The following is a 15,796-nucleotide window of genomic DNA, read 5'->3' on the forward strand; positions in this document are numbered from 1 at the left end:
ATAGTGCCTCAACCTGATTTTATTGAGTTAAGCACAGTGAAGGAAATTTTACTGAGTTAAGGCAGTGAAGGACATTGCACACTGTTCATGGCCTTGATTTTGCAAAATCTCCCTCACTAGTGTCTTCTTTTCAACTTAAAGACAGATTTTGTCCAAAAATACAGGCTTTTTCCCACTCAATTCCATCATGCTTTTAAATATGATAATATGATAAAATGGGTAATCCTGAGGAAAATAATTCCTAAATAGCTTAGTCTGTTCCACTGGCTTTAATAAAATACCACAGACTGAGGGACTTATAGTCAGCAAACATTTATTTCTCACAGTTCTGGAGGCGGGGAAGTCCAGGATGGTGGTGTGGCAGATACAGTGTCTTGGTGGGTGGGCTGTCTTTTGAGCTGAAGACTGCTGACTCCTCCCTCTCCGTGTCCTCACGTGGTAGAGAGGACTGGGAGCTCTCTGGACCCACTGTTACAGGGCAGGAATCCCAAAGACACCACCTACTAATATCATCCTCTTTGGGGATTAAGATTTCAACATACGAGGTGTTTTTTTATGTAAGTCGCTCAGTCGTGTCTGACTCATTGTGACCCCATGGACTGTAGCCCGCCAGGCTTCTCTGTCCATGGGATTCTCCAGGCAGAAATACTGGAGTGGGTTCCCATTCCCTTCTCCACGGGATCTTCCCAACCCAGGGATCGAACCCAAGTCGGGAGACACAAACATTCAGACCATAGCACTAAATACTCTTTTTTGATCCCATAGTCCTATCATCCAAGCATCTTCAAGTTTCAGGTTCTAAAAACTTTTAAAATTTTACATTAAAATTTTAATGTAAATACAATATTAATTAATGTATTGTAAATTAAAAATTAAATAATGTAATGTAATTTACATTACATTAAATCTCAGTTCAGTTCAGTCATACAGTCGTGTCTGACTCGCTGTGACCCCATGAACTGCAGCATGCCAGGCCTCCCTGCCCATCACCAATTCCTGGAGTTTACTCAAACTCATGTCCATTGAGTCTGTGATGCCATCCAACCATCTCATCATCTGTCGTCCCCTTCTCCTCCTGCCCTCAATCTTTCCCAACTTCAGGTCTTTTCCAGTGAGTCAGTTCTTCACATCAGGTGGCCAAAGTAGTGGAGTTTCAGCTTCAGCATCAGTCCTTCTAATGAATACTCAGGACTGATTTCCTTTTGGATTGACTGGTTTGATCTCCTTGTAGTCCAAGGGACTCGCAAGAGTCTTCTCCAACACCACAGTTCAAAAGCATCAATTCTTTGGCACTCAGCTTTCTTTATAGTCCAACTCTCACATCCATACATGACCACTGGAAAAACCATAGCTTTGACTAAGATGGACCTTTGTTGGCAAAGTAATGTCTGTTTTTTAATATGCTGTCTAGGTTACATTAAATTTAAAAAAAATAAAATAATAACTTGAGAGCAACTTAAAAGTCCATTAATTGATCTAATTAATCATAACAGGGAATAATACTATTAATAAATAATGAACAACATTAATGGAAAGCTAAAATGAAAACATTGGTGTCTAATCCTCTCAGTCAAACTTGAACTATTTTCAGTTTTGTTTCCCTTCCAGTCCAGGTCCAGAATTCTACATACTTTTTTGTAGCTAAAAGACAGTAAGTTTTATGCTATATTTTAATTTTTTTATTTTACTGCAGTGCAAATAAATGAAACTTTCCGTAATGGAAAACAGCTTCCTAAAGAAATTCCATTTGACAGAGTATCATATGTACTTATTAAAACACTACTGTGTCACCAATGCTACACTATGAGTAGATCACCTATGTTAACCCTCTAAGGTCTTTTTAGATTACATTTTTATTAAAGCAGTTCAAGCGTGTAGTAAAAAATAAAAAAAAGTGCAGCAGAATTTATCATGAACAATAACATCCTCTTTGTCCTCCCTCTTCCCAGACCTGCTTCTTTGATGCAACTTCTTTTAAACTGTTTTTTTTAATTTATATTTATTTATTTTAATTGGAGGCTATTTACTTTACAATATTGTATTGGTTTTGCCATACATCAACATGAATCTGCCACGGGTATACATGTGTTCCCCATCCTGAATCCCCCTCCCTCCTCCCTCCCCGTACCATCCCTCTGGGTCGTCCCAGTGCAACAGCCCCGAGCATCCTGTATCCTCCATCGAACCTGGACTGGAGATTCATTTCTTATATGATACTATACATGTTTCAATGCCATTCTCCCAAATCATCCTACCCTCTCCCTCTCCCATAGAGTCCAAAAGACTGTTCTATACATCTGTGTCTCTTTTGCTGTCTCGCATACAGGGTTATCGTTCAGTTCAGTTCAGTCACTCAGTCGTGTCCGACTCTTTGCGACCCCATGAATCGCAGCACGCCAGGCCTCCCTGTCCATCACCAACTCCCGGAGTTCACTCAGACTCACGTCCATTGAGTCAGTGATGCCATCCAGCCATCTCATCCTCTGCCGTCCCCTTCTCCTCCTGCTCCCAATCCCTCCCAGCATCAGAATCTTTTCCAATGAGTCAACTCTTCACATGAGGTGGCCAAAGTACTGGAGTTTCAGCTTTAGCATCATTCCTTCCAAGGAAATCCCAGCACTGATCTCCTTCAGAATGGACTGGTTGGATCTCCTTGCAGTCCAAGGGACTCTCAAGAGTCTTCTCCAATACCACAGTTCAAAAGCATCAATTCTTCAGCGTGCAACCTTCTTCACAGTCCAACTCTCAAATCCATACATAACCATTGGAAAAACCATAGCCTTGACTAGATGGACCTTAGTCGGCAAAGTAATGTCTCTGCTTTTGAATATGCTATCTAGATTGGTCATAACTTTTCTTCCAAGGAGTAAGCGTCTTTTAATTTCATGGCTGCAGTCACCATCTGCAGTGATTTTGGAGCCCCCCAAAATAAAGTCTGACAGTGTTTCCACTGTTTCCCCTTATATTTCCCATGAAGTGATGGGACCGGATGCCATGATCTTTGTTTTCTGAATGTTGAGCTTTAAGCCAACTTTTTCGCTCTCCTCTTTCACTTTCATCAAGAGGCTTTTTAGTTCCTCTTCACTTTCTGCCATAAAGGTTGTGTCATCTGCATATCGGAGGTTATTGATATTTCTCCTGGCAATCTTGATTCCGGCTTGTGTTTCTTCCAGTCCAGCGTTTCTCATGATGTACTCTGCATAGAAGTTAAATAAGCAGGGTGACAACATACCTGAATGTACTCCTTTTCCTATTTGGAACCAGTCTGTTGTTCCATGTCCAGTTCTATCTGTTGCTTCCTGATCTGCATACAGATTTCTCAAGAGGCAGGTCAGGTGGTCTGGTATTCCCATCTCTCTCAGAATTTTCCACAGATTATTGTGATCCACACAGTCAAAGGCTTTGACATAGTCAATAAGGAAGAAATAGATGTTTTTCTGGAACTCTCTTGCTTTTTCCATGATCCAGCGGATGTTGGCAATTTGATCTCTGGTTCCTCTGCCTTTTCTAAAACCAGCTTGAACGTCAGGAAGTTCACCGTTCACGTATTGCTGAAGCCTGGCTTGGAGAATTTTGAGCATTTCTTTACTAGCGTGTGAGATGAGTGCAATTGTGCGATAGTTTGAGCATTGTTTGCCATTGCCTTTCTTTGGGATTGGAATGAAAACTGACCTTTTCCAGTCCTGTGGCCACTGCTGAGTTTTCCAAATTTGCTGGCATACTGAGTGCAGCACTTTCACAGCATCATCTTTCAGGATTTGAAACAGCTCCACTGGAATTCCATCACCTCCACTAGCTTTGTTCCTAGTGATGCTTTCTAAGGCCCACTTGACTTCACATTCCAGGATGTCTGGCTCTAGATGAGTGATCACACCATCGTGATTATCCAGGTCATGAAGATCTTTTTTGTACAGTTCTTCTGTGTATTCTTGCCACCTCTTCTTAATATCTTCTGCTTCTGTCCATACCATTTCTGTCCTTTATTGAGCCCATCTTTGCATGAAATGTTCCCTTGGTATCTCTAACTTTCTTGAAGAGATCTCTAGTCTTTCCCATTCTGTTGTTTGCCTCTATTTCTTTGCATTGATCGCTGGAGAAGGCTTTCTTATCTCTTCTTGCTATTCTTTGGAACTCTGCATTCAGATGCTTATATCTTTCCTTTTCTCCTTTGCTTTTCTCTTCTCTTCTTTTCACAGCTCTTTGTAAGGCCTCCCCAGACAGCCATTTTGCTTTTTTGCATTTCTTTTCCATGGGGATGGTCTTGATCCCTGTCTCCTGTACAATGTCACAAACTTCATTCCATAGTTCATCAGGCACTCTACCTATCAGATCTAGGCCCTTAAATCTATTTCTCACTTCCACTGTATTATCATAAAGGATTTGATTTAGGTCATACCTGAATGGTCTAGCAGTTTTCCCTACTTTCTTCAATTTAAGTCTGAATTTGGCAATAAGGAGTTCATGATCTGAGCCACAGTCAGCTCCCGGTCTTGTTTTTGTTGACTGTATAGAGCTTCTCCATCTTTGGCTGCAAAGAATATAAGCAATCTGATTTTGGTGTTGACCATCTGGTGATGTCCATGTGTAGAGTCTTCTCTTGTGTTGTTGGAAGAGGGTGTTTGCTATGACCAGTGCATTTTCTTGGCAAAACTCTGTTAGTCTTTGCCCTGCTTCATTCTGCATTCCAAGGCCAAATTTGCCTGTTACTCCAGGTGTTTCTTGACTTCCTACTTTTGCATTCCAGTCCCCTATAATGAAAAGGACATCTTTTTTGGGTGTTAGTTCTACAAGGTCTTGTAGGTATTCATAGAACCGTTCAACTTCAGCTTCTTCAGCGTCACTGGTTGGGGCATAGACTTGGATTACTGTGATATTGAATGGTTTGTCTTGGAAAGGAACAGAGATCATTCTGTAGTTTTTGAGATTGCATCCAAGTACTGCATTTCAGACTCTTTTCTTGACCACAATGGCTACTCCATTTCTTCTGAGGGATTCCTGCCCACAGTAGTAGACATAATGGTCATCTGAGTTAAATTCACCCATTCCAGTCCATTTTAGTTCACTGATTCCTAGAATGTCGACGTTCACTCTTGCCATCTCTTGTTTGACCACTTCCAATTTGCCTTGATTCATGGACCTGACATTCCAGGTTCCTATGCAATATTGCTCTTTATAGCATCAGACCTTGCTTATATCACCAGTCACATCCACAGCTGGGTATTGTTTTTGCTTTGGCTCCATCCCTTCTTTCTTTCTGGAGTTATTTTTCCACTGATCTCCAGTAGCATATTGGACACCTACTGACCTGGGGAGTTCCTCATTCAGTATCCTATCATTTTGCCTTTTCATAATGTTCATGGGGTTCTCAAGGCAAGAATACTGAAGTGGTTTGCCATTCCCTTCTCCAGTGGACCACATTCTGTCCGACCTCTCCACCATGACCCATCCGCCTTGGGTTGCCCCACAGGCATGGCTTGGTTTCATTGAGTTAGACAAGGCTGTGGTCCTAGTGTGATTAGATTGACTAGTTTTCTGTGAGTATGGTTTCAGTGTGTCTGCCCTCTGATGCCCTCTTGCAACACCTACCATCTTACTTGGGTTTCTCTTACCTTGGGCATGGTGTATCTCTTCATGGCTGCTCCAGCAAAGCGCAGCCGCTTCTCCTTACCTTGGACGAAGGGTATCTCCTCACCGCCACCCTTTCTGACCTTCAACGTGGGATAGCTCCTCTAGGCCATCCTGCGCCAGCACAGCTACCGCTCCTTGGACGTGGGTTGATGTTCCCGGCTGCCGCCCCTGGCCTCGGGCGCAGGGTGGCTCTTCCCGGCCGCCGTCCCTGGCCTCAGACGTGGGGTCGTTATCGTTACCATCTTTCTAAATTCCATATATATGCATTAGTATACTGTATTGGTGTGTTCTTTCTGGCTTACTTTACTCTGTATAATAGGCTCCAGTTTCATCCACCTCATTAGAACTGATTCAAATGTATTCTTTTTAATGGCTGAGTAATACTCCATTGTGTATATGTACCACAGCTTTCTTATCCATTCGTCTGCTGATGGATATCTAGGTTACTTCCATGACCTGGCTATTACAAACAGTGCTGTGATGAACATTGGGGTACGTGTGTCTCTTTCAATTCTGGTTTCCTCAGTGTGTATGCCCAGCAGTGGGATTGCTGGGTCATAAGGCAGTTCTATTTCCAGTTTTTTAACAAATCTCCACACTGTTTTCCATAGTGGCTGTACTAGTTTGCATTCCCACCAACAGTACTGGCACAAAGACAGAAATATAGATCAATGGAACAAAATAGAAAGCCCAGAGATAAATCCACGCACCTATGGACACCTTATCTTTGACAAAGGAGGCAAGAATATACAATGGAGGAAAGACAATCTCTTTAACAAGTGGTGCTGGGAAAACTGATCAACCACTTGTAAATAATGAAACTAGATCACTTTCTAACACCGCACACAAAAATAAAGTCAAAATGGATTAAAGATCTAAACATAAGACCAGAAACTATAAAACTCCTAGAGGAGAACATAGGCAAAACACTCTCCGACATAAATCACAGCAGGATCCTCTATGACCCTCCTCCCAGAATATTGGAAATAAAAACAAAAACAAACAAATGGGATCTAATTAAAATTAAAAGCTTCTGCACAACAAAGGAAACTATAAGCAAGGTGAAAAGACAGCCTTCAGGATGGGAGAAAATAATAGCAAATGAAGCAACTGGCAAACAACGAATCTCAAAAATATATAAGCAACACCTGCAGCTCAATTCCAGAAAAATAAAGGACCCAAACAAAAAATGGGCCAAAGGACTAAATAGACATTTCTCCAAAGAAGACATACAGATGGCTAACAAGCACATGAAAAGATGCCCAACATCACTCATTATCAGAGAAATGCAAAGCAAGACCACAATGAGGTACCATTTCACGCCAGTCAGAATGGCTGCGATCCAAAAGTCTATAAGCAATAAATGCTGGAGAGGGTGTGGAGAAAAGGGTACCCTCTTACACTGTTGGTGGGAATGCAAACTAGTACAGCCACTATGGAGAACAGTGTGGAGATTTCTTTTAAACTTTTCAAGTTTTGTTCTTCTGGTGGTGTGTGGGAGGAAAACCTTTTCTTCCACCTTCTTATTTTTCCTGACTGTGTCTGAAAATTCAACTGACAAACACAGATTAAAGGGAGAAAACCTATGCCTTTATTTAATATACATTTTGTGTGACATGGGAACCTTCAAAAGGAAATAAAAAAACCCAAAAAAGCAAACCTGAGTAGTTTTATGCCAAGTTTGATGGCAAATGGGTAGTCATTCATTGGAATAAATGTGATAGATCAAAGAACATGAATGCAGTGTAGCCAACTTGGGGAAAGTTAGCAAAACCTGTTTGTTGAGAGTGAGTGAAGTCGCTTAGTCATGTCCGACTCTTTGCAACCCCATAGACTGTAGCCTACCAGGCTCTTCTGTCCATGGGATTTTCCAGACAAGGGTACCTGAGTGAGTTGTCATTTCCTTCTCCAGGGGGTCTTCCCAACCCAGGGGTCAAACCCAGTTCTCCCGCATTGGAGGCAGACACTTTACGATCTGAGCCACCAGGAAGACCTGTTTGTTAGGATTCTTCTTTACGTCCCTTTACCTTCAGAGATAAGGCTGCTCATCTCTTGCCCATATAGGGAGGATTTTATGACCTGTTTCAGGGAGGAAAGATGGGGGAAGGTCAGAAAGATCATGTCTCTGCTATTTTCTTGAACTCCTTCAGCTTAAAATATTTAATATTTAAGGTGCCATGTTTTGAGGTAGTGTGTTCTGAACCCCATCAGTGGTTACTTCCATAATTCCAAATGAAAGCTTAAAATATTACTTATTTATCAATTTTAGGCAATTTCTATTGTTTCCTCATTGCATCCTATTTCCCTTTCTTTCTCCCTGCTCATCTTGATAGTTTTATCACTGTTATTTTTCCTTATCTTTATAGTTTAAATAGTATACCCACTTTCCTTCATTAGTCCATTAATTCTAGAATTTCAGTCTCCTCTTTATGTAAAATGTAAATACCCTATTCTCCTTTTCTTTTTCTCCTATCCTTCCATCTTGTGCCACATCACCTATATTTTTATATTTAATGTTACTATAATTCTGTACTAAAATAATAATCATCTTTCATACTTTAAGATGTAGCACTACTGACATCTTTGGCTGCTAATTCTTTACTATGTGACTCTCCCATACTTTATAGATGAATTAGCAGTATCTCTGACCTCTGTAGTGGATACTACATGACATTCAAAGCTGTCTCCAGATATTGCCAAATATGTTCTAGGAGAGGGGAGTAAATTTACTCTCAACTCCAGTTGGGAATCACTAGCCTAGAATCTAAGATAGGTTCTAAAATTGAAAACTCTGTATCTGGAAATTTTCTAAAATGACCCCCATAATTCCCTGCCCTGGTATACACACACCTTCCAAACAGTAATCTAGGTGTTACACTTTTTAAGGTAGCAAATCAGTTGATTGTAAGATAGGGAGATTATCTGGTGGGAATGACTTAATCACAGGAGCCCTGTAAGAAAGAGTCTAGAGGTCACAGACAGGGTTGCTGCTAAGTCACTTCAGTCATGTCTGACTCTGTGTGACCCCATAGATGGCAGCCCACCAGGCTCCCCCATCCCTGGGACTCTCCAGGCAAGAACACTGGAGTGGGTTGCCATTTCCTTCTCCAAGAGACAGGGTAGTCAGTTTCAAAACATGAGAAGGATTCAATATGCCATGATTGGCTTTAAAGACAGGAGAAAGCCCAAGTCCCAAGGAATGTGGGTGGCCTGCAGTTACTAAAAGGGGCCCCCAGCTGACAGATAGCAAAGAAATAGAGACCTCAGTCCTATAACTACAGAAGCTTCTCTGGTGACTCAGATGGTAAAGAATCCTCCTGCAATGCAGGAGTTCCAGGTTCAATCCCAGGGTCGAGAAGATCTCCTGGAGAAGAGAATGGCAACCCATCCTGGCCTGGGAAATCCCATGGAGAGGAGCCTTACTGAGCCCATGTGACAGTCCATGGGGTTACGAGAGTCGGACATGACTTGGTGACTAAACTGTCACTACCACCACCCTCCAGGAGCCTCATTCAGCCAGGAGCAAGAATGAGCTTGCAGCAGATTCTCCCACAGAGCCTCCAGAGAGAATGCAATCCAGTCCGTATCTTGATTTCAGCCTTCTACGACCCTAAGCAGAGAACCCAGTCACACCACCCCTCTGGACTTCAGGTTTACAGACTGTGAGCTACTAAATGGGTGTTGCTTAAGTGGGCTTCCCTGGTAACTCAGCTGGTAAAGAATCTGCCTGCAATGCAGGAGACCCCAGTTCAATTCCTGGGTTGGAAGACCCCCTGGAGAAGGGATAGTATACCCCCTCCACTATTCTTGCTTGGAGAATCCCATAAACAGAGGAGCGCGGCAGGCTACAGTCTGTAGTGTTGCAAAGAGTCAGACACAACTGAGCTACTTTCACTTCACTTCTTTTAAGTGGTTAAGTTCATAGAACTTTCTTAATGCAACAATAAGAAGCCAGCACAATGAATGAGTGGCTCTTTTACCCTCCTGACTACGTAAGTATTGTTTGCTTGCCAGGTCAAGTTGTGTGCTAGAGTTTAATATCCTTCTCAGAAAATGAACCCTGCCTAATTCACTATTCAGGCAACTTGAGCCTGATAAAACACAACTACTTTCTACATTATTTGTGTGGTTTAGATATTTGACTTCTTTCTCAGGTTCAGCCAGGCCTCCCTGTGAGCTCTGGATTTTTATAATATCCATGAACAAATAGAACTCTGACACATTTCATAATTTATATAACCGATCTGATGCTCTTTTGACAATTGTAGCAATTTTCTTCTTCTTTTTTTTTTATTTTTGTAAAATCAGGTTTTCCCTGTAGTAAATGTAAGAGAATTCCAAGTTCATCCTAGTCTCTCCCCAATACTATGACTATGTCCTATCTTTTAATTCACAACAGATAATTGGATCAATTGACATATTGTAGTCTCTCCATCTTGTTGCTGTTCTACTACTGCAGAAACTACCAGAACAATAAACATCTCCTTCCTTCATTCAGGGCTCAGCACATAGTAGGCACTCAATAAATATGTACTAAAAAACATATGTAGGCAACTGACCTCTTGTTTGGCTAATTATAGTGAAAATAAGATGCCACGAGAGTCCTGCATTCCCGTAATGACCAGCCTCTACTGAAGAGTGAGAAGGATACTAAGGGTTACATGCTGCAAGGTCATGGCCTGGGAGATGACAATAACTAAACCCAGTGTGCTGGGCTCCATTGTTCTCAAGATTTTCTACAGAATTTGTAGAATTTTCAGAATTTGTATGTCTTTTACCCCTTCTCTATAGCTCTGACATCAGCCTGTCCATAAAATGAACTTTATCTCCATTTCTGTTTATCTTTCTCCCGGGTAATAATTATCTGTATCAGTGAATTACAGAACCTTCTCTGCAGAAGGAAATAGGGCAGTAGAAATGGCTTCTGATTTTGCTGAACCCAGACCACACTGAAGGCAAACTGTACAATCACCAGGTTTAGGAGGAAGTGGGGGACTTAGGGATTATAAAAGGTGAAGAAAAGAGGTGACTTCCTATTTGAGGCTCAGCTTTCAGAGATACTCTGGACTCACCAAAATGGCTAAAATTAAAATGAAGAAGATGCCAAATGTTGGGACTCGTGTGCTCGTGGGGATGTAAATTAATAACATCACTTTGGAAAACTGTTGAAAGGTTGTTGTTGAATTATGATGCCGGGATTCTTGGCCCCAGAGGAGAAGAATTCAATCTGAGGCCAGAGACAAGGCTTGATCACTCAGAGCTTTTGTGTAATAAAGTTTTATTAAAGTATAAAGGAGATAGAGAAAGCTTCTGACATAGGCATCAGAAGGGGGCAGAAAGAATACCCCCCTGCTAGTCTTCAGCTGGATGTTACATAGTCACTAGCAGTCTGTTAATGAAAAAAAGGAATGTCTTAAAACTCAGAATGGCACCAGGCCCCTCACCCATAACATGCATTTTGTGATAATCTTGGCACCAAATGGTTCATCTTGGGCCAGAAAATGATTAACTTGAATCTTGAAGAAGGGCAGAGCACCATAGAAATAGTGTCATCTACATAGATGAGAGGAACAATATCTGAGTATAACACACTGGTTTGTCAAGTAGGTTCTGAGCCAAAAGGTAGAACCAACTTGAAGACAGAGTTTGGGTAAATGTATAGTACTGACCCCAGGTCACTAGGTGCCCAATATGCTACTGAAGATCAGTGGGAAAATAACTCCAGAAAGAAAGAAGGGATGGAGCCAAAGCAAAAACAATACCCAGCTGTGGATGTGACTGGTGATAGAAACAAAGTCCAATGCTATAAAGAGCAATATTGCATAGGAACCTGGAATGTCAGGTCCATGAATCAAGGCAAATTGGAAGTGGTCAAACAAGAGATGGCAAGAGTGAACGTCGACATTCTAGGAATCAGCGAACTAAAATGGACTGGAATGGGTGAATTTAACTCAGATGACCATTATATCTACTACTGTGGGCAGGAGTCCCTCAGAAGAAATGGAGTAGCCATCATGGTCAAGAAAAGAGTCTGAAATGCAGTACTTGGATGCAATCTCAAAAACTACAGAATGATCTCTGTTCCTTTCCAAGACAAACCATTCAATATCACAGTAATCCAAGTCTATGGATTACACAGTAATGCTGAAGAAGCTGAAGTTGAAAGGTTCTATGAAGACCTACAAGATCTTGTAGAACTAACACCCAAAAAAGATGTCCTTTTCATTATAGGGGACTGGAATGCAAAAGTAGGAAGTCAAGAAACACCTGGAGTAACAGGCAAATTTGGCCTTGGAATGCGGAATGAAGCAGGGCAAAGACTAACAGAGTTTTGCCAAGAAAATGCACTGGTCATAGCAAACACCCTCTTCCAAAAACACAAGAGAAGACTCTACACATGGACATCACCAGATGGTCAACACCGAAATCAGACTGATTATATTCTTTGCAGCCAAAGATGGAGAAGCTCTATACAGTCAACAAAAACAAGACCGGGAGCTGACTGTGGCTCAGATCATGAACTCCTTATTACCAAATTCAGACTCAAATTGAAGAAAGTAGGGAAAACTGCTAGACCATTCAGGTATGACCTAAATCAAATCCCTTATGATTATAGAGTGGAAGTGAGAATAGATTTAAGGGCCTAGATCTGATAGATAGAGTGCCTGATGAACTATGGAATGAAGTTTGTGACATTGTACAGGAGACAGGGATCAAGACCATCACCATGGAAAAGAAATGCAAAAAAAGTAAAATGGCTGTCTGGGGAGGCCTTACAAAGAGCTGTGAAAAGAAGAGAAGAGAAAAGCAAAGGAGAAAAGGAAAGATATAAGCATCTGAATGCAGAGTTCCAAAGAATAGCAAGAAGAGATAAGAAAGCCTTCTTCAGTGATCAATGCAAAGAAATAGAGGAAAACAACAGAATGGGAAAGACTAGAGATCTCTTCAAGAAAATTAGAGATACCAAAGAACATTTCATGCAAAGATGGGCTCGATAAAGGACAGAAATGGTATGGACCTAACACAAGCAGAAGATATTAAGAAGAGGTGGCAAGAATACACCGAAGAACTGTACAAAAAAGATCTTCATGACCCAGATAATCATGATGGTGTGATCTCTAATCTACAGCCAGACATCCTGGAATGCAAAGTCAAGTGGGCCTTAGAAAGCATCACTAGGAACAAAGCTAGTGGAGGTGATGGAATTCCAGTTGAGCTGTTTCAAATCCTGAAAGATGATGCTGTGAAAGTGCTGCACTCAGTATGCCAGCAAATTTGGAAAACTCTGCAGTGGCCACAGGACTGGAAAAGGTCAGTTTTCATTCCAATTCCAAAGAAACACAATGCCAAAGAATGCTCAAACTACCACGCAATTGCACTCATCTCACATGCTAGTGAAGTAATGCTCAAAATTCTCCAAGCCAGGCTTTAGCAATACATGAACTGTGAACTTCCTGATGTTCAAGCTGGTTTTAGAAAAGGCAGAGGAACCAGAGATCAAATTGCCAACATCCGCTGGATCATGGAAAAAGCAAGAGAGTTCCAGAAAAACATCTACTTCTGCTTTATTGACTATGCCAAAGCCTTTGACTGTGTGGATCACAATAATCTGTGGAAAATTCTGAAAGAGATGGGAATACCAGACCACCTGACCTGCCTCTTGAGAAATCTGTATGCAGATCAGGAAGCAACAGATAGAACTGGACATGGAACAACAGACTGGTTCCAAATAGGAAAAGGAGTACGTCAAGGCTGTATATTGTCACCCTGCTTATTTAACTTCTATGCAGAGTACATCATGAGAAACACTGGACTGGAAGAAACACAAGCCGGAATCAAGATTGCCGGGAGAAATATCAATAACCTCCGATGTGCAGATGACACCATCCTTATGGCAGAAAGTGAAGAGGAACTCAAAAGCCTCTTGATGAAAGTGAAAGAAGAGAGTGAAAAAGTTGGCTTAAAGCTCAACATTCAGAAAACGAAGATCATGGCATCTGGTCCCATCACTTCATGGGAAATAGATGGGGAAACAGTGGAAACAGTGTCAGGCTTTTTTGGGGGGGGCTCCAAAATCACTGCAGATGGTGACTGCAGCCATGAAATTAAAAGACACTTACTCCTTGTAAGAAAATTTATGACCAACCTAGATAGTATATTCAAAAGCAGAGACATTACTTTGCTGACTAAGGTCCATCTAGTCAAGGCTATGGTTTTTCCAGTGGTCATGTATGGATGTGAGAGTTGGACTGTGAAGAAGGCTGAGTGCCGAAGAATTGATGCTTTGAACTGTGGTGTTGGAGAAGACTCTTGAGAGTCCCTTGGACTGCAAGGAGATCCAACCAGTCCATTCTGAAGATCAACCCTGGGATTTCCTTGGAAGGAATGATGCTAAAGCCGAAACTCCAGTACTTTGGCCACCTCATGCAAAGAGTTGACTATTTGGAAAAGACTCTGATGCTGGGAGGGATTAGGGGCAGGAGGAGAAAGGGACGACAGAGGATGAGATGGCTGGATGGCATCACTGACTTGATGGACACAACTGAGTGACTGAACTGAACTGAACTGATAGTACATTAGCATAGCTTAAGATAAATATTTCCATAAGAAAAAAGCATTGGTTAACTTCAGGTGAAACCAGGTGTCACTATGGCAACACAGAATTTTAAGAGAAACCTCCTTTCAAATTTGTATAGAGCAGGGAAAATTACCGTTAGTTTGTTTCCTCCTGCTGCTTAAGAGAGATGAAAATGTCTGACACTTGCAGGCTATTTCCTCTGTTTGGAGACCCGTGGCCTTCCTGCCTGTTATCCTCTCACTGTCTAGGAATATCTACTAAAGCTAGATACCTACCCTATAACTCAGAAATTCTATGCTTAGGCAATATCCAGTTAAATAAATAGGTTCACCAAAACACATACATAAGAATATTCGTAGCAACAAATGAGAACTAAGTGCTCCTCCGAAGTAGAATGGATAGATTTAAAATGTCAGTTCAGTTCAGTTCAGTTCAGTGGCTCAGTCATGTCCAACTCTTTGTGACCCCATGAATCACAGCACGCCAGGCCTCCCTGTCCATCACCAACTCCCGGAGTTCACTCAGACTCACGTCCATCGAGTCCATGATGCCATCCAGCCATCTCATCCTCTGTTGTCCCCTTCTCCTCCTGCCCCCAATCCCTCCCAGTATCAGAGTCTTTTTCAATGAGTCAACTCTTTGCATGAGGTGGCCAGAGTATTGGAGTTTCAGCTTTAGCATCATCCCTTCCAAAGAAATCCCAGCACTGATCTCCTTCAGAATGGACTGGTTGGATCTCCTTGCAGTCCAAGGGACTCTCAAGAGTCTTCTCCAATACCACAGTTCAAAAGCATCAATTCTTTGGTGCTCAGCCTTCTTCACAGACCAACTCTCACATCCATACATGACCACTGGAAAAACCATAGCCTTGACTAGATGGACCTTAGTTGGCAAAGTAATGTCTCTGCTTTTGAATATGCTATCTAGGTTGGTCATAACTTTTCTTCCAAGGAGTAAGCGTCTTTTAATTTCATGGCTGCAGTCACCATCTGCAGTGATTTTGGAGCCCCCCCCAAAAAAGCCTGACACTGTTTCCACTGTTTCCCCATCTATTTCCCATGAAGTGATGGGACCAGATGCCATGATCTTCGTTTTCTGAATGTTGAGCTTTAAACCAACTTTTTCACTCTCTTCTTTCACTTTCATCAAGAGGCTTTTGAGTTCCTCTTCACTTTCTGCCATAAGGGTGGTGTCATCTGCATATCTGAGGTTATTGATATCTCTCCCGGCAATCTTGATTCCGTCTTGTGTTTCTTCCAGTCCAGTGTTTCTCATGATGTACTCTGCATAGAAGTTAAATAAGCAGGGTGACAATATACAGCCTTGACGTTGTCCTTTTCCTATTTGAAACCAGTATGTTGTTACATTCATTAATGGAGAGGATATGGAGAAAAAGGAATCCCCTACACTGTTGTTGAAAATGAAAATTGGTGCAGCCATTGTAGAAAACAGAATGGAGGTTCCTTAAAAAATTAAAAGAGAAGGAAATGGCAACACACTCCAGTATTCCTGCCTGGAAAATTCCATCGATAGAGGAGTCTGGCCAGCTACAGTCCATGGGTTTGCAAGATCTGTACATGACTCAGTGAT

The sequence above is a fragment of the Capricornis sumatraensis genome, chromosome 18 (genome assembly GCF_032405125.1).
Source record: "Capricornis sumatraensis isolate serow.1 chromosome 18, serow.2, whole genome shotgun sequence".
Taxonomy (NCBI): Eukaryota; Metazoa; Chordata; class Mammalia; order Artiodactyla; family Bovidae; genus Capricornis; species Capricornis sumatraensis.